At 40.3% G+C, this 24,278-nt stretch overlaps 1 protein-coding gene and 1 pseudogene across 5 annotated transcripts in view; one reads left to right on the top strand and one right to left on the bottom strand.

Moving 5' to 3' along the window:
- The window catches only part of Obsc (Obscurin), a 2,548,720-nt gene that overhangs the window by 2,413,719 nt on the left and 110,723 nt on the right, over window positions 1-24,278 (bottom strand). The window lies entirely within an intron of this gene.
- Window positions 1,707-5,577, top strand: LOC137247301 (uncharacterized; annotated as a pseudogene).

Raw genomic sequence — 24,278 nt, 5'->3', positions numbered from 1 at the left:
ATCATACTCTACAAGTCACTTATCGTTCCCGTTCTGCTATATGGTTCAGAAGCATGGAACATGACAACATCAGATGAAGCGGCTCTGCGAGTGTTGGAGAGAAAAGTTCTTCGAAAGATTTATGGACCTCTCCGCGTTGGCGATGGCAAGAACCGAAGAAGATTTAACGATGAGTTGTACGAGCTATACGCAGACGTCAACATAGTCCAGCAAATTAAAACGCAGCGGCTGCGCTGGCTAGGCCATGTTAAGCGAATGAAAAATAACTCTCCGGCCCAGAAAGTGTTTCTATCGGAACCCGCCTATTGAAGTAGAGGTAGAGGGAGGACCGCACTCCGCTATAAGGACCAGGTAGAAAACGATTTAAGCTCCCTTGGCGTGACCAATTGGCGCCGGTTGGCAGAGATAAGGTGCGATTGGCGCGCCTTGTTGGAAGGTCATAACCCTTAAAATGGTTAAGCGCCAATTAAGTAAGTCAGTAAGTATGGCATCATTGCCATGAAACAAGTCCAATTTTCACATCGTTTCTGAAACACATTACACAGCGCTGTGAAAATCAATTGGCAAGAACCAGGATAGAAGTAGAAATAATGAAGACAAACAAACAACCGCTGTGATAGCTGAATGGTTGTAGCAGAGGTGCCTAAACGTTGCCGATGAAGGAATTTAGAAGTTCCCGAAATGGATCTATATATCGAGCTTTGGCAGTTGTCTAAACTTTTGCTTGCTTCTATTTAATTAAAAAAAAAACATTTATTTAAGAAAAAATTTATCATCACGTTTAGGATGATCAATCAAACGCCTTCCCACGGCAGCCGGTTATATGTACCGGAGCGACTCGGAATTTTTTTCTCCGAACAAGTGCTGTCATTCCAGTGTAACCCCATTTAATTTGTTGCGTTCCTCCCACAAATTGTGATCCTCGGAGCAGCTTCTAGCAGCTGGACTGCTCCATACCCTCCTTCTCCGGGAAGTTATTGAACCTAACCCTGGTCCCAGGCTGTGGTTCTGCTACATATATCGGAAAAGGATTTATCTCAGACGGTCATACTCTTGCCAGTGTGTCACGTGTAAAAGGTGGTTACATCGTTCGGGCTGTTCTGGGTTAGAATCCAACGTACGTCGCCTCTCAAATTTCTGTAAAACCTTTGTGACTCCCTGCTGTTCACGTCCAAGGGCGTCCCGCGGTTCATTCTAAAACATACCCCCGCCACCTTCTAGCAGCGACGCTGCCCAGCAGGCCACATCAACTGTCCGCTATTCTCGCGCCAAATGCCGCCCCACCTCGCGCGGCCGCTGCAACTCATCACTACAATCTACGTAGCATGGACAGTAGCAATGCCGTGAACCAGCTTTTACCCCAGTCCCTTCCCTCCTTTCCAGACACACGCACTTGCGTAAGAAGGAGTCATATACTCCTAGTCGCCCACACCGTGTGTTGCCTATGCCAGATTAGAATATTTATGATTGCGACATCGGTCCAATGCAGTTTATGCCTTGGCCGATGACACCTTCATATATGCTCTGGGCTTGGAAACGGCAACCGTCCGACCGGTACATTCGTTACACCTTGCTGCCAAAATACTAGTACCAAATCATCGACACGCGGTACTCCAGCAGCAATTGGATCGCAAACTCGACAAAGCCCACATCCTTCAAGGCGCCTTCACCCATCTCTGACTCCCATAGTGATGACTGTCCCCCCGATGCACTTCAGAATTCTGCAACTGAATTGTAACGGTTTCACCGGAAAGATCGCAGAGATAGTTGGCTACATGAATAAAAATAATATCCGTATAGCCGAAATTCCAGAACAAAACTAACTGCCAGATCTGACCTCCGAACTTGCGATGGCTACAACATTCATAGGCAAGATCGCACAAGGGGTAATGGTGGTGGCCTTTCCTTTATCACCCATCACACCGTGCAATATAGTATATTTTAACCTAACATCAGCCGCAGGGATAATACCTTAGAAAGTCAAGGCATAATCATCCGCTCAGGCGATGTTGACCTAGAAATAGCTAACATATTTATTCCTCCTGCCACCTGCTGTCCAAGTGGATATCGCCCCGACATCAGTACGCTACTCATTGGCGCAAATTGTTTTATCCTTGGCGATTCAACGCTCACCACGATCTCTGGCATTCCAGCTTGCCAGTCGACAGCAGAGGCAGGCAGATGGCAGAGCAAGTAGACAATACGACTTTCTGTGCGATAAACGGCGATGCCCCCACCAGAATTGCAGGTAATTTCCACAGCTCGGCTGACATCTAAATCGTCAGTGCAGGGCTCATAAATTGAGTTGAATAGCAACCAATGCTTACTTTAGCTTCTGACTACCTGCCTATCCTCCTTTCAATAAAGCGACCTGCCAATTTCATCTCCTCTGAAAAGCGGACTTTTATTAATTTTAAAAAAGCCAACTGGGAAGGCCACACAGCCTTCACAAATCAATCTTTTGCTGCTCTCCCCATTCCGACTGATGTCCGGCAGGGCGAGCGTATGTTCCGCAAGATCATCGCTTCAGCTTCTGCACGCTTTATTACAGCAGGTAGAATACTTGAAATCATACCGCATTTTCTGGCTAAAGCCGCAAACTTAGCAAGAGAACGTGACCTGGCGAGACAACTCAACCCTAGAGACCCCCATATTAGGAGTCTCAACTTGGATATAATGCGGCTGGAAAATGAACACAAACGTACGAAATGGGAGGAGTATCTAGGGGACTGGAACCTCACTTTGGGTGTTGGTAAATTGTGGTCAACCGTCAAATCCTTGTCTAATCCAACTAAACACAACGATAAAGTATCTATAGCCTTCGGCGACAAAACTTTATCTGATTCGAGGAAATGCGCGAGCGTAAACACAAACACGTTACCATCACCCCACAGAGGTTAAAGCAGACATCCACAAAGCCAAGCCCTCCAAGTCAATAGGACCAGAAGAAATAGCCTTGCCAATACAAAAAACCTTGGCGCTGAAGGAATAAACTACCTTAGTCAAGTTTTCAACCTGTCGCTGAAATCCTTTGTCATTCCTTAACAATGGAAAATGGCAAGGATAATTCCGTCACAAAAGCTTGGCTAATCTTCGCCTGGCCACGCACCAATATGGCTTCCGCAAAATGCGCAACACCACCACCGCGCTCAATACCATAAATACTCTGATTAACTACGGACTCAATCAGGAAAAACCCCACCACAGGACTGTGCTCGTGGCACTTGACCTTTCGAAAGCTTTTGACACAAGGCTACTCGCTACTCCAAGACATAGAAGGCTCACACCTTCCCCCTTGTCTAAAGAGATGGACCGCAAACTATTTGAATGGTCGGCAGGCGTCGGTTGAATTTAGGAACGAAATCTCAAAACCTAGGATAATTAAACAGGGGGTACCACAGGGTGGGGCCCTATCCCCGCTACTGTTTAATTTATACATATCAAAACTCCCTTCGCCACAAGAAGGAGTTACAATAATTTCCTATGCCGACGACTCCACGATTATGGCAACATGACCTGGCCCTTCAATTGATGAATTATTTTCTAAACAAACAGTTATCTCCCTGATCTTTCCAGTTCCTGCACCTCGCGCAACCTGGCAAAATCCACGTCCACTCTGCTTACGACGTGGAAGGAACAGATGCCGCACATATTGTACGTTCGGTTCGATGGTGTCACTCTACCGACTGTCAGTCACCCAAAGATCTTAGGGGTAACGTTCAATATTACTCTAACCTTCAAGGCTCATGCCACCGAAATTGTGTCTAAAGTACAAAGTCGCAACAAAACCCTCTAGTCGCTTGCCGGCAGCACCTGGGGAAAGGATAAGAAACGTTGCTAACTATGTACAAAGCAATTGGCCGGCCCCCCATGAGCCACGCCTCACCATTTTGGTCGCCTGGTCTTAAAAATACACACTGAAAAATGCTACAGGTCAGTCAAAATGCTGCAATTAGGATGTCTCCTTATGACTTCCAAACACCACCTACATAGTGAGGCCAAAGAGCACAACGAAATGCTGAGCAGGCAGTTTTTGCTAATTTGTCACAAACCAGGACATCCTAGCAAACAACTGCTTCATATAGCACCGCCTATTAATGTACAATATACCGCCCTTGCAGAAGAAGAAAGCACACCACCAAGGGAGACACGAGTCACCCTGGTCCAACTTCGCTCTGGATACTGTAACAGGTTAAACTCTTACTTGACTAGAATCAACCCCGACATACGTAATGTACCATCATAAAAAGCCATCTTTTCAATTGGGAATGTGGAACCTACGTCTCTAACACCTATCTCCCTATGGTCCACCCCTGTTGAACCTGCCAGTTTCCTTGTACACCCGTTAGAGGACTTTAATGACAATTTGTGAGTGGTCGTGCCCATTGAATTGAACGAAGCACTGTTAATACACCAACAACATGACCAATCAATGGGAACAATTAAAAATAGCACACCATACATATATTGGAATGGAAGGACGAAAATCAAGTATTTTGGTTTAACTAAAGATCTTTTAATTAAAAAAAAACCAATAAGGAAGTCTAAGTTCGGGTGAAATCGAACATTACATACCCAGCTATACACTTGAAATGCTGCTGTTGTTTGTTTTGTGTGCTTAATAGTGTTACAAGGCTGCGCAATAATACTTTACATATGGTTCTATTCTGAACTAGTTTTCGTTTAAGAGAAGCAAAAAGCATACAGAGGCTAACACCAATGACCTTGAGCGGGTAACAATGTCTTAGAACCTCAAGTCCTATCTGTCCGGTCAGGCGATGCAAACCTAGAAATCATCAACATCTACATCCCTCCTGCCACCTGTTGTCCCAGTGGATACCCACTAATATCACGGCCTTACTCACTGGCAACAATCGCATTATCTTAGGCGATTTCAATGCCCATCATGATCTATGGCATTCAAACTTGCGGGCGGACAATAGGGGTGAGATGTTGGCGGATCAAATAGAAGAAGCGACGTTCTGCACAATAAACGGAGACGCCCCCACACGTATGGTAGGAAGCTGTCACAGCTCGCCAGATATCTCAATCGTGAGCGCAGAACTCGTAAACGGCGTCAACTGGCAGCCGATGGTAACATTGGCATCCGACCGCCTGCCCATACTTATTTCGCTTGAGCGTAACGCCGACTTCATCGTCACTGAAAAACGCACTTTCATAAACTTCAAAAAAGGAAAGTGGGAAGAATATAAATCCTTTACAGACAGCCGCCTAGCTGCCCTCCCTATCCCGACTGATGCCCGCCAAGGGGAGCGTGCCTTCCGTAAGGTCATTAAATCCGCCTCGGCACATTTCATTCCCGCCGGGAGAATTCCCGAAATCCGGCCCCACTTCCCGGCGGAGGCCGCAAACTTAGCGAGAGAACGTGACCTTATAAGACAGCTTGACCAAGGCGACCCCCAAATAAGGGATATAAAACAACGCATCAGATTGCTTGTAGATGAACACAAGCGGGCGAAATGGGAGGAGCACCTAAGAGGTTGTAACCTCTCTACCGGTGTGGGTAAACTTTGGTCCACCGTAAAGTCCCTATCGAATCCGACTAAGCACAAAGACAAAGTTTCCATCGCCTTTGGCGACAAAGTGCTGTCGGACGCGAAAAAATGCGCGAGCGCATTCTGCCGACAATATATAATGCATCCTACGGTCGACAAAGATAGACGGAGCGCCAATAGACGCGCACATAAACACAAATTCAGCGCGTCACCAACCACCATCACCGCTAAAGAGGTTGAGGACGCCATTGGTCGTGCTAAACCATCCGAAGCAGTGGGCCCAGACGGCATAGCCATGCCGATGCTTAAAAACCTAGGGAAAGAGGGGTTCAAATACTTAGCACATGTCTTCAATCTGTCTCTTTCCACATTTTTCATACCTGAGAAATGGAAAATGGCCAAGGTGGTCCCGCTACTAAAGCCTGGGAAACCAGCTAACATAGGTGAGTCGTATCGTCCGATATCTCTCCTACCGCCAGTGGCAAAGACGCTTGAAGCCATTCTGCTCCCTTATTTCCAAGCAAATTTGCAGCTAGCCCCTCATCAGCATGGCTTTAGAAAACTCCATAGCACTACCACCGCGCTGAATGCCATTAGCACCCAGATAAATTGCGGTTTAAATCAATACCCCCACCATAGAACAGTACTCGTAGCGCTAGACCTATCAAAAGCTTTTGATACGGTCAAGCATGGCTCGTTACTGCAGGACCTGGAAGGGTCTACCCTTCCCCCATGTCTTAAAAGGTGGACCGCAAATTATCTGGGTGGTCGGCAGGCATCGGTGCAATTTAGAAACGAAACATCAAAACCAAGGAGAATTAAACAGGGGGTGCCACAGGGTGGTGTCCTATCCTCACTTTTGTTTAATTTCTACATATCTAAGCTACCTTCACCACCGGAAGGAGTCACAATCGTTTCCTACGCCGATGACTGAACAATAATGGCCACAGGCCCAGGCCCAAAGATCGATGCGCTATGCAATAAAATAAACGGCTACCTCCCTGATGTCTCCAGTTTTTTCGCCTCGCGAAACCTGGCATTATCACCGACTAAATCTTTAGCGACATTATTTACAACATGGACGCCCCAAATGTCGACCATTTTGAACATCCACGTCGATGGCACTACGCTACCGACTGTCCGACACCCCAAAATCTTGGGTGTGATGTTTGATCAGGATCTACATTTTGGTGAGCACTCAGCCGCAATTGTTCCGAGAATTCAGAGCCGTAACAAAATCCTCAAATCCCTCGCTGGCAATACTTGGGGAAAAGATAAAGAAACGCTCATGACTACATACAAAGCAATTAGCCAGCCGATTACGTGCTACGCGTCACCCATATGGTCGCCAAGCCTAAAAATCACCCACTGGAAGAAACTACAGGCCTGCCAAAATACTGCTCTCAGAATCGCCACGGGCTGTCTTCTTATGTCCCCAGAACACCATCTGCATAATGAGGCGAGAATACTCCCCATCAGGGAGAGAAATGAGATGCTGACCAAACAGTTCCTGTTGAATACCCAGAAACCTGGGCATCCCAACAGACATCTGACTGATGAACCAGCACCGCCTAGGGGCTTAAGGAGTCATCTCCGTAAGCATTTTGAGGAAATACGGCACCTGAGAACCCAACCGTATGAAGTGAAAAAACACAAGCAGGTCCTTGGTGAACTCCATAAACAAGCGTCGGACCTTTATGCCGGGAATTGCCCGGTGAATCCAGTACTTAACGAAAATTATCCAAAACTTGCGGAAGAGGAACGCATACTCCCCAGGGAAATGCGTGTCACTCTTGCTCAACTTCGTTCTGGATACTGTAACAGGTTAAACTCTTACCTATCCAGAATTAACCCTGACATACAAAATGTATGCCTCGCTTGCAATGTGTCCCCACATGACACCAACGTAATGTGGAACCAACGCCTCTAACACCCCCTTCCTTATGGTCCACCCCTGTTGAAACGGCAAGTTTCCTTGGACTCCCGTTAGAGGATATTGATGACAATTTGTGATCGGTCGCGGCTATTAGGTGGGGCGAGCATTGCTACAACAACAACAACAACAAAAGCGGGTAATAATGTAGTTTTCCTTCAGATATGGGGATTTGCCTACTGTTTATTTTAAAATAAAGATATAACAGAACAATAAACATAAACACACAAGTGCCATTGTACTAAAAAGCGTTATTACAAAAAAAAAAAAAAACCAAGTAAGGACAGGACTGTCTTCGGCTGTGCCGAAGGCTTCATACCTTTCATGAATGAGCATGAACAATTATCTTATCCCGTTCCTAATCTCCAAATAATCGGATGTATAAGATAAAAATATATATAGTGAACAGATGTACATACCTAAACGATTTTTAAGATAAATATAAAATAAACAAGTAAGGAAGGCTAAGTTCGGGTGTAACCAAACATTACATACTCAGCTGAGAGCTATAGAGACAAAATAAGGGAAAAACACCATGTAGGAAAATGAACCTAGGCTAATCCTCGAATGTGTTTATATAACATCAAATGGAAGGTATTAAAGAGTATTTTAAAAGGGAGTGGGCCTTAGTTCTATAGGTGGGCGCCTTTTCGAGATATCGCCATAAAGGTGGACCAGGGGTGACTCCAGAATTTGTATGTACGATATGGGTATCAAATGAAAGGTGTTAATGAGTACTTTGAAAGGGAGTGGGGCTTAGTTCTATAGGAGGACACCTTCTCGAGATATCGCCATAAAGGTGGACCAGGGGTGACTCTAGAATTAGTTTGTACGATATGGGTATCAAATGAGAGGTGTTAATGAGTATTTTAAAAGGGCGTGGGCCTTAGTTATATAGGTGGCGCCTTTTCGAGATATCGCCATAAAGGTGGACGAGGGGTAAATCTAGAATTTATTTGTACGATATGGGTATCAAATGAAAATTGTTAATGAGTATTTTAAAAAGGAGTGGGCCTTAGTTCAATAGGTGGACGCCTTTTCGAGATATCGACATAAAGGTGGACCAGGGACGACTCTAGAATTTGTTTGTACGATATGGGTATCAAATGAAAGGTGTTAATGAGTATTTTAAAAGGGACTGGGCCTTAGTTCTATAGGTGGACGCCTTTTCGAGATATCGCCATAAAGGTGGACCAGGGGCGACTCGAATTTGTTTGTACGATATGGGTATCAAATGAGAGGTGATAATGAGTATTTTAAAAGGGCGTGGGCCTTAGTTCTATAGGTGTACGCCTTTTCGAGATATCGCCATAAAGGTGGGCGAGGGTTAACTCTAGAATTTGTTTGTACGATATGGGTATCAAATGAAAAGTGTTAATGAGTATTTTAAAAGGGCGTGGACCTTAGTTCTACAGGTGGACGCCTTTTCGAGATATCGCCATAAAGCTGGACCAGGGGTGACTCTAGAATTTGTTTGTACGATATGGGTATCAAATGAAAGGTGTTAATGAGTATTTTAAAAGGGAGCGGGCCTTAGTTCTATCTGTGGGCGCTTTTTCGAGATATCACCATAAAGGTGGACCAGGGGCGACTCTAGAATTTGTTTGTACGATATGGGTAACAAATGAGAGGTGTTAATGAGTATTTTAAAAGGGCTTGGCCTTAGTTCTATAGGTGAACGCCTTTTCGAGATATTGCCATAAAGCTGGACCAGGGGTGACTCTAGAATTTGTTTGTACGATATGGGTATCAAATGAAAGGTGTTAATGAGTATTTTAAAAGGGAGCGGGCCTTAGTTGTATAAGTGGACGCCTTTTCGAGATATCGCCATAAAGGTGGACCAGCGGTTTCTCTAGAATTTGTTTGTACGATATGGGTATCAAATGAAAGGTGTTAATGGGTATTTTAAAAGGGAGCGGTGGTAGTTGTATATGAGAAGGCGTTTTCGAGATATTGACCAAAATGTGGACCAGGGTGACCCTAATTTATTTATATATGTAATACCATGAACAGTATTCCTGCCAAGATTCCAAGGGCTTTTGATTTCGCCCTGCAGAACTTTTTCATTTTCTTCTACTTAATATGGTAGGTGTCACACCCATTTTGCAAAGTTTTTTTCTAAAGTTATATTCTTCGTCAATAAACCAATCCAATTACCATGTTTCATCCCTTTTTTCGTATTTGGTATAGATTTATTGCATTTTTTTTTAATTTTTCGTAAATTTCGATATCGAGAAAGTGGACGTGGTTATAATCGGATTCCGGCCATTTTTTCCACCAATACAAAGTGAGTTCACATAAGTACATGAACTGAGTTTAGTAAAGATATATCGATTTTGGCTCAAGTTATCGTGTTAGCGGCCGAGCGGAAGGACAGACGGTCGACTGTGTATAAAAACTGGGCGTGGCTTCAACCGATTTCGCTCTTTTTCACAAAAAACAGTTATCGTCCTAGAATCTAAGTCCCTACCAGAAGGATTGGTGAATTTTTGTTCGACTTATGGCATTAAAAGTATCTTAGACAAATTAAATGAAAAAGGGCTGAGCGACGCCCATTTTGAAATTTTCTTTTATTTTTGTACTTTAGTGCACCATATCATTGCTGGAGTAGAATTTTGACATAATTTACTTATATGCTGTAAGGGTATTAAATTATTTGTTAAAATTTGACTTAAAAATTTTTTTTTAAGTGGGCGTGGCCGTTCTCCGATTTAGCTAATTTTTATTAAGCATACATCTATTTATTTAGGAGTAACGTTCCTGCCAAATTTCATCATGATATCTTCAACGACTGCCGAATTACATCTTGCAAAACTTTTAAATTACCTTCTTTTAAAAGTGGGCGGTGCCACGCCCATTGTCCAAAATTTTACTAATTTTCTATTCTGCGTCATAAGTTCAACTCACCTACCAAGCTTTACCGCTTTATCCGTCTTTGGTAATGAATTATCGCACTTTTTCGGTTTTTCAAAATTTTCGATATCGAAAAAGTGGGCGTGGTTATATTCCGATATCGTTAATTTTAAATAGCGATCTGAGACGAGTGCCCAAGAACCTACATACCAAATTTCATCAAGATACTTCAAAATTTATTAAAGTTATCGTGTTAACGGACAGACGGACTGACGGATATAGCTCAATCAAATTTTTTTTCGATACTGATGATTTTGATATATGGAAGTCTATATCTATCTCGATTCCTTTATACCTGTACAACTAACCGTTATCCAATCAAAGTTAATATACTCTGTGAGTTCTGCTCAACTGAGTATAAAAATGGCAAGAACCCGCTTATCTGAACGATCTGTTGTATGGGATATATATTATATATAGCTCAGATCAAAATGATTTTTACAGGAAATATTCTATGATATATTAGAATATATAACACAAAGTTTCACGTATTTATATTGGAAACTAAGGGAGAAATGGCCAAAAATCTTTCTATTTGAACGATCGGTTGTATAGGATAGGTATATACTAGCTATCATCCGGTGGCAAAATCCTGAGCCAGATAAATAAGTTTGCATGTAAATGCAACAACAACGATTTGAGCCAGATAAATCTAGATAGAAGTCTGGTTCAATTTGTGAGCCAGATAATTTGTTAATTACTTCTTTTTAGGTTGGCAACGCGGCGTTTAATATACCTACTTTTTCAAAAATAGATGTCGCTGCTTAGCCTTTCGCCGTATGAGTTAAATGAAAAACAGCGGCGACATCTGCCTATAACATTTCACGTGTGCGAAAATTTCACGACACCTGCTCCTCAAGTCTCTCAATGATCCAGAGCATTCCCGTGAAAATTGAGCGTGAGCCGGAGCTGTAAACTCACTGAAAGACGGCAACTATATACATATAGCTCCGATCAAAGTGATTTTTTCATAAAATCTTCTGCGATATATTAGAATAAATATCACCAAGTTTAAGGTTTTTATATTGGAAATTAAGGGAGAAATGGCTAAAAAATTTTCTATATGAACGATCGGTTGTATGGGATATATGCTATGTATATGTAGCTCCGATCAAAGTGATTTTTTCATAAAATCTTCTGCGATATATTAGAATAAATATCACCAAGTTTAAGGTTTTTATATTGGAAATTAAGGGAGAAATTGTCAAAAATCTTTCTATCTGAATGATCGGTTGTGATTTTTTCAGGGTATCTATGATATATTAGACTATATATCACCGAGTTTCACGTTCATACTTTCGAAATTGCGGCAGGAATGGCCAAAACCGTCTTATCTGAACGATCGGTTGTATGGGAGATATATGTTATAGTGGTCCGATCCTACCGGATCCGACAAATGTCTAATATAACACAAAAATACATCCTTGTGCCAAATTTCATTGAGATATCTCAAAATTTGAGGGACTAGTTTGCGTTCAAACAGACAGACAGACAGACAGACGGACATGGCTATATCAACTCAGTTCGTCGCCCTGATCAAATCGGTATACTTAATGGTGAGTCTATCTTCTATATTTCTCAATGTTACAAACATCGGACCAAAGTTAATATACCATTTCATGTTCATGAAAGGTATAAAAAGGCAGGGTTATTAACGAAATTTTCCAACTTTTACTAGAAATAGCTTATTACCTGCACCTACGCACTTTTACAAAATCTTATATATAAAAGAAGGCAATTTAACCGATTTAGTCCATTTTTACTGAAAATATTTCCTGTTAAAAGGCATACATGTGCACCAAAGTTTTCGTCGAGTTATGGCTCCAGAAACGTTGGGCAATGCATTGTAAGAAAGGGGCAGTTCCACGCCCATTTTTCAAAATTTGCATTTTTTCCATTTCTTGTTATAATGGCACAAAATACGATTGGTACAAAACTATTTTTCGCTAAGATTTAACTGTCCCTGACCAATATTATCCATTTTTACTAGAAATATTTCCTGTTACAAATAAAATATGTGTATCCAATTTTGTTACGATATGTAAATATTTCTTCGAGTCATGGCTCCCGAAACATTGAAAATTGCTTATACAAAAAAGGGGCGGTGCCAAACCCATTTACAAAAATTTTAGTGTTTTCCAATTTAGTGTTATAATTCAATTTAGAAAGCAAAATTCGATTGATACGAAGCTCTTTTTCGCTAAGATAGAGCTTATTTATTTCGTCTACAACCCTTTTAAAAATCTTTTATTTAAAAGTGGGCGTGGTCTTTAACCGATCTCGTCCATTTTTCTAGAAATATTCCCAGCATAGGGAAAATTTGTGTACCCAAATTTATGACGATCCGTTAATAATTAATTTTTAATCCGAAACATAGAAAATTGCTTAGTTATAAGAGGGGCGGTGGCACACCCATTTTTTAAAATTTGAAGTTTTTCCTATTTATTGTCATAAATCCACTTGGAAAATGAAATACCATTGATATAAAGCTCCTTCTTGCAAAGATATTGCTTATTTTATTTGTCCACGACTCTTTTAAAAAGCTTTTGTATAAAAGTGGGCGTGGTCCTTAACCGATTTCGTTAACTTTTCTTCAAAGCATTCCATATAGTAAAGGCAACCTCTCTGCCGAATTTTGTTACGATAGGTTTAACGATTTTCGGTTTATGATTAATAATATTTGTAAAATTGATTTTATCACAAGTAGTCGGTGCCACTCCCATTTTAAACAATTTTTTCAAATTTTTATCAAGAGTCTCAATATCAGTCCAAACGTCAAATTTCAACATTCGAGGTGTATTATTTACTAATAATCAATATTTTCAAAAATATTATATATATAAAAAGAGGGCGTGGTTATTATCCGATTTAGCTCATTTTCAATACCAATCTATTCTAGGTCGAGATAAGCTCGCGTACCAAATTTGTTGAAGGTATCTCAATATTTAGTCAAGTTACCGTGTTAACGGACTCAACTCAACGTACCTAATTTTTACACAAAACATATTTTGAATTTTGGGATTTTTTAATAATGGTTGAACGTGACCCGACGAGACATCTCAACCCTAGAGACCCCATATTAGGAGTCTCAACTGGGATATTATGCGGCTGGTAAATGAACACAAACGTACAAAATGGGAGGAGTATCTAAGGGACTGCTACCTCACTGCAGGTGTTGGTAAATTGTGGTCAAGCGTCAAATCCTTGTCTAATCCAACTAAAAACAACGATAAGGTATCTATAGCCCTCGGTGACAAAACTTTACCTGATTCGAGGAAATGCGCGAGCGCCTTTTGCCGAAAATTTATAATGCATTCCTCTGTAGACTAAGCCAGACGTAGTGCTAACAGACGGGCTCATAAACAAAAACACGACGTGCCACACATTACCATCAACGCCACAGAGGTTGAAGCAGCCTTCCACAAGGCCAAGCCCTCCAAGTCAATAGGATCAGACGGAATAGCCATGCCAATGTTAAAACACCTTGGCGCTGAAGGAATAAACTACCTTAGTAAAGTTTTCAACCTGTCGCTGAATTTCCTTGCCATTCCTGAACAATGGAAAATGCCAAGTATAATTCCGCCACTAAAGCCTGGCAAACCAGCTAACGAAGGCGAGTCATATCGACCGATATCGCTCTTTTTGCCAGTAGCGAATGCATTGGAAACCGTTTTACTCCCTCATTTCACGGCTAATTTTCGCCTGGTCACGCACCAACATGGCTTCCGTAAAATGCAAATCGCCACCACCGCGCTCAATGCCATAAATACTCAGATTAATTACTAATGGTCGGCAGGCGCGGTTGAATATTGGAAGGAAATCTCAAAACCTAGGAATATTAAATAGGGGGTACCACAGGGTGTGGTCCTATCCCCGTTCTGTTTAATTTCTGCATATCAAAACTCCCTTCCCCACCAGAAGGAGTTACAATCATTTTCTATGCCGACGACTGCATGATTATGGCAACAGGACCTGGCTCTTCAATGTGTGAATTAGTTTCTAAAAAAACAGTTATCTCCCCGATCTTTCCAGTTCCTCCACCTCGAGCAACCTGGCAATATCACCGACAAAATCCACGTCCACTCTGGTTACGATGTGGAAGGAACAGATGCCGCAAATATTGGACGTTCGGTTCGATGGTGTCACACTACCGACTGTTAGTCACCCTAAGATCTTGGGGGTAACGTTCAGTATTACTCTAAACTTCAAGGCTCATGCCATCGAAATTGTATCTAAAGTACAAAGTCGCAACAAAATCCTCAAGTCGCTTGCCGGCAGCACCTGTGGAAAGGATAAAGAAACGTTGCTAATTATGTACAAAGCAAATGGCCGCCCCCATGAGCTACGCCTCACCATTTTGGTCCCTGGTCTTAAAAATACAAACTGGAAAAGGCTACAGGCCTGTCAAAATGCTGCAATTAGGATGTCTCCTTATGACTCCCAAACACCACCTACATAGTGAGGCCAAAGAGCTCAATATTAGAGAGCACAACGAAATGCTGAAGAGGCAGTTTTTGCTAAATTGTCACAAGCCAGGACATCCTAGCAAACAACTGCTTGATCTAGCACCGCCTGCACGGGGATTATGGAAACATCTCCATAAACACTATGACGAGATCCGTCACCTGGCAACACAGCCGTTTGATCCAGAAAAGCATCAGCAAGCCCAAAGCCAAATCCAAACAGTATCGGTAACCGCCTTTGCCAGGACGCGCTCGGTGAACCCCGTTATTAATCTACAATATCCCGCCCTTGCAGAAGAAGAAAGCACACTACCAAGGGAGCCACGAGTCACCCTCGTCCAACTTCGTTCTGGATACTGTAACAGGTTAAACTCTTACTTGACTAGAATCAACCCCGACATACGTAATGCACCGTCATAAAAAACCATCTTTTCAATTGTAATGTAGAACTTAGGCCTCTAACACCTATCTCCCTATGGTCCGCCCCTGTTGAACCTGCCAGGTCCCTTGGACTCCCATTAGAGGACTTTGATGACAATTTGTGAGTGGTCGTGCCCATTGAATTGAGCTAAGAACTGTTAATACACCAACAACATGACCAATGATGGGAACAATTAAAAACAGCGCACCACATATTGGAATGGAAGGAGAAAAATCAAGTATTTTGGTTTTATTAAAGATTCTTTAATTAAAAAAAATTAGAATTTTGGCATTTTTTAATAATTGTTGAGCCTTTTTAATCTCAATCGTCCCAAGTAGTACACATCAGCCAAGGAAATATTTTTGTACGCACAAAGATATAAAAGAATAAAAAGCATTTATATATTCTTTAGGTGTTGCAATATCCAATTCGCTTTCTGCACGTTTCTTTGCTTAAATTTTTTCTTCAATCGCCTCAAGTCGTCTATTTATAGCCCCAAGTGATTCCAATAAGTATTTTGTTTTTCACCGTACGTAAGGCAAGACCAGACTTTCTTCGATTAATTGCGCCTCTTCCGTTAACAAAGGAATCCGAAAGCGGAAATTCAAAATTTTATTTCTGTCGAAAGATATTTAGAAACAACCATAAAATGACCCCCGAGAGGGTCCAAAAAATGGCCTCGATGCATAGTTTTTTGCACAGAAAATCTTTCTGCGTTGGCGGCCTTCGGGGGGTCAAATACCGGTTTGGGGATCAAAATTAAATGCGTGCAGAACACCTTTCTACATTAGTGTGTGTGTGTGTGTACAACAAATCTGGAAAAATGCAACAACCACATGAAAATTTAGACCGATTTTTTGCTTATATTTTTGATAGAAATATTTTCGCTTTCGGATTCTAAAAACGGAGTTCGAGACGCGTCTTTTGATACCACCTTTGATAATTTTTGATAAAAATAAAACCGTCTTGTAAAAATTCCAAATTGTACCAAATTGTGTATTATATTCTGCATATTGTTTTAGCGTTTCAGTACATTCACCCGATATACTGCGAAAATATTCAGCATCGAGTGTGGGTTCAAGTTGTATGATGCGTTCCAATTGACTGTGCATCTAAATCTGGAGCTATAGCACTCAGGTATACCTCTTCCACTGAAGAATTTGGATCTCAATATTGTTCCAGCTCAGGAGCACGTGAAATAGTCTTAGCGATTTGTTCTTGGTTGCCAATAACTCCATCTAACATACTATTGCCTCTTAGAAGGAAGTCAACAATTGTTTCTGATGGAGTATCTGCAGATTTATTCGACCCGGCGGTGTCAGTTGCAGCGGTGGTATAGAAATCTTCGCAAAAATGGCCCAATACGCGATTGAGAGAATCTATACTTTTTCCAAGTATATCCAGAGCTTCAACTTTTTTCAAGTTCTGTGTTGGTGAATTAAACAAAGAATATCGAGCCATAACCGCACAAAGGTCTTAACCGACATTATTTTTGATTTTTTGTTTTTGAGGAGCACGTGAAATAGTTTTTTCTCGGTTGCCAATAACTCCTTTTAACATACTATTGACTACTATAAAGGAGTCAACAATTCTTTCTGATTATGTATCTGCAGATTTATTCCACTCGGCCGTGTCAGTTGCAGCAGCTGTATAGAAATCTTCGCAAAAAGGGCCCAATACGCGATTGATAGAATCTATACTTTTTCCAAGTATATCCAGAGCTTCAACTTTTTTCAAGTTCTGTGTTGGTGAAGTAAACAAAGAATATCGATCCATACAAAAAGGGCGTAAGCGACAAATGCGCCATATAACTGTACGCACCAACTTTCACGTTACTAATCGCAATAATAATACAAAAAAGCATCTACTGAACGATTTTGTTTATATCGGTTTAGCCATTTGTGCGGTTATGGTTCGATTTATATAATAAATATTGCAATAAAATGATGTCAACAAGGCCAAGGGACACGAATGTTTAATGGTCTCATGCACACCAAATAAACAACATAAGCACAAGCAGGTCCTCAGTGATATCCACAAATAGGCGTCACGACGCGTCGGTTCTCTATGTCAGAATTGCCAGGCGAATTCGGTTCTTAAAGAAAAATACCCAGAGGAACGCGCTCCCCCTAGGGAAACGCGCGTCACTCTAGCTCAACTTCGATCTGGGTACTGTAACAGCTTACACCCTTACCTATCCAGAATCAACCCCGACATAAAAAATGTATGTCCTGCTTTGGACCTGCGTCGGACCTTTATGCCGAGAATTGCCCGGTGAATCCAGTACTTAACGAAAATTATCCAAAACTTGCGGAAGAGGAACGCATACTCCCCAGGGAAACGCGTGTCACGCGCCTTTTGCTTAACTTCGTTCTGGATACTGTAACAGGTTAAACTCTTACCTATCCAGAATCAACCCTGACATACAAAATGTATGCCTCGCTTGCAATGTGTCCCCACATGACACCACCGTAATGTGGAACCAACGCCTCTAACACCCCCTTCCTTATGGTCCACCCCTGTTGAAACGGCAAGTTTCCTTGGACTCCCGTTAGAGGATATTGATGACAATTTGTGATCGGTCGCGGCTATTAGGTGGGGCGAGCATTGCTACAACAACAACAACACCGGGTAATAATGTAGTTTTCCTTCAGATATGGGGATTTGCCTACTGTTTATTTTAAAATAAAGATATAACAGAACAATAAACATAAACACACAAGGGCCATTGTACTAAAAAGCGTTATTACAAAAAAAAAAAAAACCAAGTAAGGACAGGACTGTCTTCGGCTGTGCCGAAGGCTTCATACCTTTCATGAATGGGCATGAACAATTATCTTATCCCGTTCCTAATCTCCAAATAATCGGATGTATAAGATAAAAAAATAGTGAACAGAATAAAATAAAAAATAAATAAAAAAATAAAATAAACAAGTAAGGAAGGCTAAGTTCGGGTGTAACCGAACATTACATACTCAGCTGAGAGCTATAGAGACAAAATAAGGGAAAAACACCATGTAGGAAAATGAACCTAGGCTAATCCTGGAATGTGTTTATATAACATCAAATGGAAGGTATTAAAGAGTATTTTAAAAGGGAGTGGGCCTTAGTTCTATAGGTGGGCGTCTTTTCGAGATATCGCCATAAAGGTGGACCAGGGGTGACTCTAGAATTTGTATGTACGATATGGGTATCAAATGAAAGGTGTTAATGAGTACTTTGAAAGGGAGTGGGGCTTAGTTCTATAGGAGGACACCTTCTCGAGATATCGCCATAAAGGTGGACCAGGGGTGACCCTAGAATTAGTTTGTACGATATGGGTATCAAATGAGAGGTGTTAATGAGTATTTTAAAAGGGCGTGGGCCTTAGTTATATAGGTGGCGCCTTTTCGAGATATCGCCATAAAGGTGGACGAGGGGTAAATCTAGAATTTATTTGTACGATATGGGTATCAAATGAAAGTTGTTAATGAGTATTTTAAAAAGGAGTGGGCCTTAGTTCAATAGGTGGACGCCTTTTCGAGATATCGACATAAAGGTGGACCAGGGACGACTCTAGAATTTGTTTGTACGATATGGGTATCAAATGAAAGGTGTTAATGAGTATTTTAAAAGGGACTGGGCCTTAGTTCTATAGGTGGACGCCTTTTCGAGATATCGCCATAAAGGTGGACCAGGGGCGACTCGAATTTGTTTGTACGATATGGGTATCAAATGAGAGGTGATAATGAGTATTTTAAAAGGGCGTGGGCCTTAGTTCTATAGGTGTACGCCTTTTCGAGATATCGCCATAAAGGTGGGCGAGGGTTAACTCTAGAATTTGTTTGTACGATATGGGTATCAAATGAAAAGTGTTAATGAGTATTTTAAAAGGGCGTGGGCCTTAGTTCTACAGGTGGACGCCTTTTCGGGATATCGCATTAAAGGTGGACCAGGGGTGACTCTATAATTTGTTTGTACGATATGGGTATCAAATGAAAAGTTTTAATGAGTATTTTAAAAGGGAGTGGACCTTAGTTCTATAGGTGGACGCCTTTTCGAGATATCGCATTAAAGGTGGACTAGGGGTGACTCTATAATTTGTTTTTACGATATGGGTATCAAACGAAAGGTGTTAATGAGTATTTTAAAAGGGAGTGGGCCTTAGCTCTACAGGTGGACGCCTTTTCGGGATATCGCCATAAAGGTGGACCAGGGGCGACTCTAGAATTTGTTTGTACTATATGGGTATCAAATGAAAGGTGTTAATAAATATTTTAAAAGGGAGTGGGCCTTAGTTCTATCTGTGGCGCTTTTTCGAGATATCACCATAAAGGTGGACCAGGGGTGACTCTATAATTTGTTTGTACTATATGGGTATCAAATGAGAGGTGATAATAAGTATTTTAAAAGGGCGTGGACCTTAGTTCTATAGGTGGACGCCTTTTCGAGATATCACCATAAAGGTGGACGAGGGGTAACTCTAGAATTTGTTTGTACGATATGGGTATAAAATGAAAAGTTTTAATGAGTATTTTAAAAGGGAGTGGACCTTAGTTCTACAGGTGGACGCCTTTTCGAGATATCGCCATAAAGGTGGGCCAGGGCGACTCTAGAATTTGTTTGTACTATATGAGTATCAAATGAAAGGTGTTAATAAGTATTTTAAAAGGGAGTGGGCCTTAGTTCTATCTGTGGGCGCTTTTTCGAGATATCACCATAAAGGTGGACCAGGGGCGACTCTAGAATTTGTTTGTACGATATGGGTAACAAATGAGAGGTGTTAATGAGTATTTTAAAAGGGCTTGGCCTTAGTTCTATAGGTGAACGCCTTTTCGAGATATTGCCATAAAGCTGGACCAGGGGTGACTCTAGAATTTGTTTGTACGATATGGGTATCAAATGAAAAGTGTTAATGAGTATTTTAAAAGGGAGCGGGCCTTAGTTGTATAAGTAGACGCCTTTTCGAGATATCGCCATAAAGGTGGACCAGCGGTTTCTCTAGAATTTGTTTGTACGATATGGGTATCAAATGAAAGGTGTTAATGGGTATTTTAAAAGGGAGCGGTGGTAGTTGTATATGAGAAGGCGTTTTCGAGATATTGACCAAAATGTGGACCAGGGTGACCCTAATTTATTTATATATGTAATACCATGAACAGTATTCCTGCCAAGATTCCAAGGGCTTTTGATTTCGCCCTGCAGAACTTTTTCAATTTCTTCTACTTAATATGGTAGGTGTCACACCCATTTTGCAAAGTTTTTTTCTAAAGTTATATTCTTCGTCAATAAACCAATCCAATTACCAGGTTTCATCCCTTTATTCGTATTTGGTATAGATTTATTGCATTTTTTTTAATTTTTCGTAAATTTCGATATCGAGAAAGTGGACGTGGTTATAATCGGATTCCGGCCATTTTTTCCACCAATACAAAGTGAGTTCACATAAGTACATGAACTGAGTTTAGTAAAGATATATCGATTTTGGCTCAAGTTATCGTGTTAACGGCCGAGCGGAAGGACAGAAGGTCGACTGTGTATAAAAACTGGGCGTGGCTTCAACCGATTTCGCTCTTTTTCACAAAAAACAGTTATCGTCCTAGAATCTAAGTCCCTACCAGAAGGATTGGTAAATTTTTGTTCGACTTATGGCATTAAAAGTATCCTAGACAAATTAAATGAAAAAGGGCTGAGCGACGCCCATTTTGAAATTTTCTTTTATTTTTGTACTTTAGTGCACCATATCATTACTGGAGTAGAATTTTGACATAATTTACTTATATACTGTAAGGGTATTAAATTATTTGTTAAAATTTGACTAAAAAAATTTTTTTTAAGTGGGCGTGGCCGTTCTCCGATTTAGCTAATTTTTATTAAGCATACATCTATTTATTTAGGAGTAACGTTCCTGCCAAATTTCATCATGATATCTTCAACGACTGCCGAATTACATCTTGCAAAACTTTTAAATTACCTTCTTTTAAAAGTGGGCGGTGCCACGCCCATTGTCCAAAATTTTACTAATTTTCTATTCTGCGTCATAAGTTCAACTCACCTACCAAGCTTTACCGCTTTATCCGTCTTTGGTAATGAATTATCGCACTTTTTCGGTTTTTCAAAATTTTCGATATCGAAAAAGTGGGCGTGGTTATATTCCGATATCGTTAATTTTAAATAGCGATCTGAGACGAGTGCCGAGGAACCTACATACCAAATTTCATCAAGATACTTCAAAATTTACTAAAGTTATCGTGTTAACGGACAGACGGACGGACGGATATAGCTCAATCAAATTTTTTTTCGATACTGATGATTTTGATATATGGAAGTCTATATCTATCTCGATTCCTTTATACCTGTACAACTAACCGTTATCCAATCAAAGTTAATATACTCTGTGAGTTCTGCTCAACTGAATATAAAAATGGCAAGAACCCGCTTATCTGAACGATCTGTTGTATGGGATATATATTATATATAGCTCAGATCAAAATGATTTTTACAGGAAATATTCTATGATATATTAGAATATATAACACAAAGTTTCACGTATTTATATTGGAAACTAAGGGAGAAATGGCCAAAAATCTTTCTATTAGAACGATCGGTTGTATAGGATAGGTATATACAAGCTATCATCCGGTGGCAAAATCCTGAGCCAGATTAATAAGTTTGCATGTAAATGCAACAACAACGATTTGAGCCAGATAAATCTAGATAGAAGTCTGGTTCAATTTGTGAGCCAGATAATTTGTTAGTTACTTCTTTTTAGGTTGGCAACGCGGCGTTTAATATACCTACTATTTCAAAAATAGATGTCGCTGCTTAGCCTTTCGCCGTATGAGTTAAATGAAAAACAGCGGCGACATCTGCCTATAACATTTCACGTGTGCGAAAATTTCACGACACCTGCTCCTCAAGTCTCTCAATGATCCACAGCATTCCCGTGAAAATTGAGCGTGAGCCGGAGCTGTAAAACTCACTGAAAGACGGCAACTATATACATATAGCTCCGATCAAAATGATTTTTTCAGGAAATCTTCTATGATATATTAAAATAAATATCACCAAGTTTAACGTTTTTATATTGGAAATTAAGGGAGAAATGGCTAAAAAATTTTCTATATGAACGATCGGTTGTATGGGATATATGCTATGTATATGTAGCTCCGATCAAAGTTATTTTTTCATAAAATCTTCTGCGATATATTAGAATAAATATCACCAAGTTTAAGGTTTTTATATTGGAAATTAAGGGAGAAATTGCCAAAAATCTTTCTATCTGAATGATCGGTTGTGATTTTTTCAGGGTATCTATGATATATTAGACTATATATCACCGCAGGCGGCAGGAATGGCCAAAACCGTCTTATCTGAACGATCGGTTGTATGGGAGATATATGTTATAGTGGTCCGATCCTACCGGATCCGACAAATGTCTAATATAACACAAAAATACATCCTTGTGCCAAATTTCATTGAGATATCTCAAAATTTGAGGGACTAGTTTGCGTTCAAACAGACAGACAGACAGACAGACGGACATGGCTATATCAACTCAGTTCGTCGCCCTGATCAAATCGGTATACTTAATGGTGAGTCTATCTTCTATATTTCTCAATGTTACAAACATCGGACCAAAGTTAATATACCATTTCATGTTCATGAAAGGTATAAAAAGGCAGGGTTATTAACGAAATTTTCCAACTTTTACTAGAAATAGCTTATTACCTGCACCTACGCACTTTTACAAAATCTTATATATAAAAGAAGGCAATTTAACCGATTTAGTCCATTTTTACTGAAAATATTTCCTGTTAAAAGGCATACATGTGCACCAAAGTTTTCGTCGAGTTATGGCTCCAGAAACGTTGGGCAATGCATTGTAAGAAAGGGGCAGTTCCACGCCCATTTTTCAAAATTTGCATTTTTTTCCATTTCTTGTTATAATGGCACAAAATACGATTGGTACAAAACTATTTTTCGCTAAGATTTAACTGTCCCTGACCAATATTATCCATTTTTACTAGAAATATTTCCTGTTACAAATAAAATATGTGTATCCAATTTTGTTACGATATGTAAATGTTTCTTCGAGTCATGGCTCCCGAAACATTGAAAATTGCTTATACAAAAAAGGGGCGGTGCCAAACCCATTTACAAAAATTTTAGTGTTTTCCAATTTAGTGTTATAATTCAATTTAGAAAGCAAAATTCGATTGATACGAAGCTCTTTTTCGCTAAGATAGAGCTTATTTATTTCGTCTACAACCCTTTTAAAAATCTTTTATTTAAAAGTGGGCGTGGTCTTTAACCGATCTCGTCCATTTTTCTAGAAATATTCCCAGCATAGGGAAAATTTGTGTACCCAATTTTATTACGATCCGTTAATAATTAATTTTTAATCCGAAACATAGAAAATTGCTTAGCTATAAAAGGGGCGGTGGCACACCCATTTTTTAAAATTTGAAGTTTTTCCTATTTATTGTCATAAATCCACTTGGGAAATGAAATACCATTGATATAAAGCTCCTTCTTGAAAAGATATTGCTTATTTTATTTGTCCACGACTCTTTTAAAAAGCTTTTGTATAAAAGTGGGCGTGGTCCTTAACCGATTTCGTTAACTTTTCTTCAAAGCATTCCATATAGTAAAGGCAACCTCTCTTCCGAATTTTGTTACGATAGGTTTAACGATTTTCGGTTTATGATTAATAATATTTGTAAAATTGATTTTATCACAAGTAGTCGGTGCCACTCCCATTTTAAACAATTTTTTCAAATTTTTATCAAGAGTCTCAATATCAGTCCAAACGTCAAATTTCAACATTCGAGGTGTATTATTTACTAAATAATCAGGTTTTTTGTATTTTCAAAAATATTATATATATAAAAAGAGGGCGTGGTTATTATCCGATTTAGCTCATTTTCAATACCAATCTATTCTAGGTCGAGATAAGCTCGCGTACCAAATTTGTTGAAGGTATCTCAATATTTAGTCAAGTTATCGTGTTAACGGACTCAACTCAACGTACCTAATTTTTACACAAAACA

The sequence above is a fragment of the Eurosta solidaginis genome, chromosome 3 (genome assembly GCF_040869045.1).
Source record: "Eurosta solidaginis isolate ZX-2024a chromosome 3, ASM4086904v1, whole genome shotgun sequence".
Lineage (NCBI taxonomy): Eukaryota > Metazoa > Arthropoda > Insecta > Diptera > Tephritidae > Eurosta > Eurosta solidaginis.
Note: the sequence above shows the minus strand (reverse complement) of the source record. Positions and strands in the feature narration are given on the sequence as shown.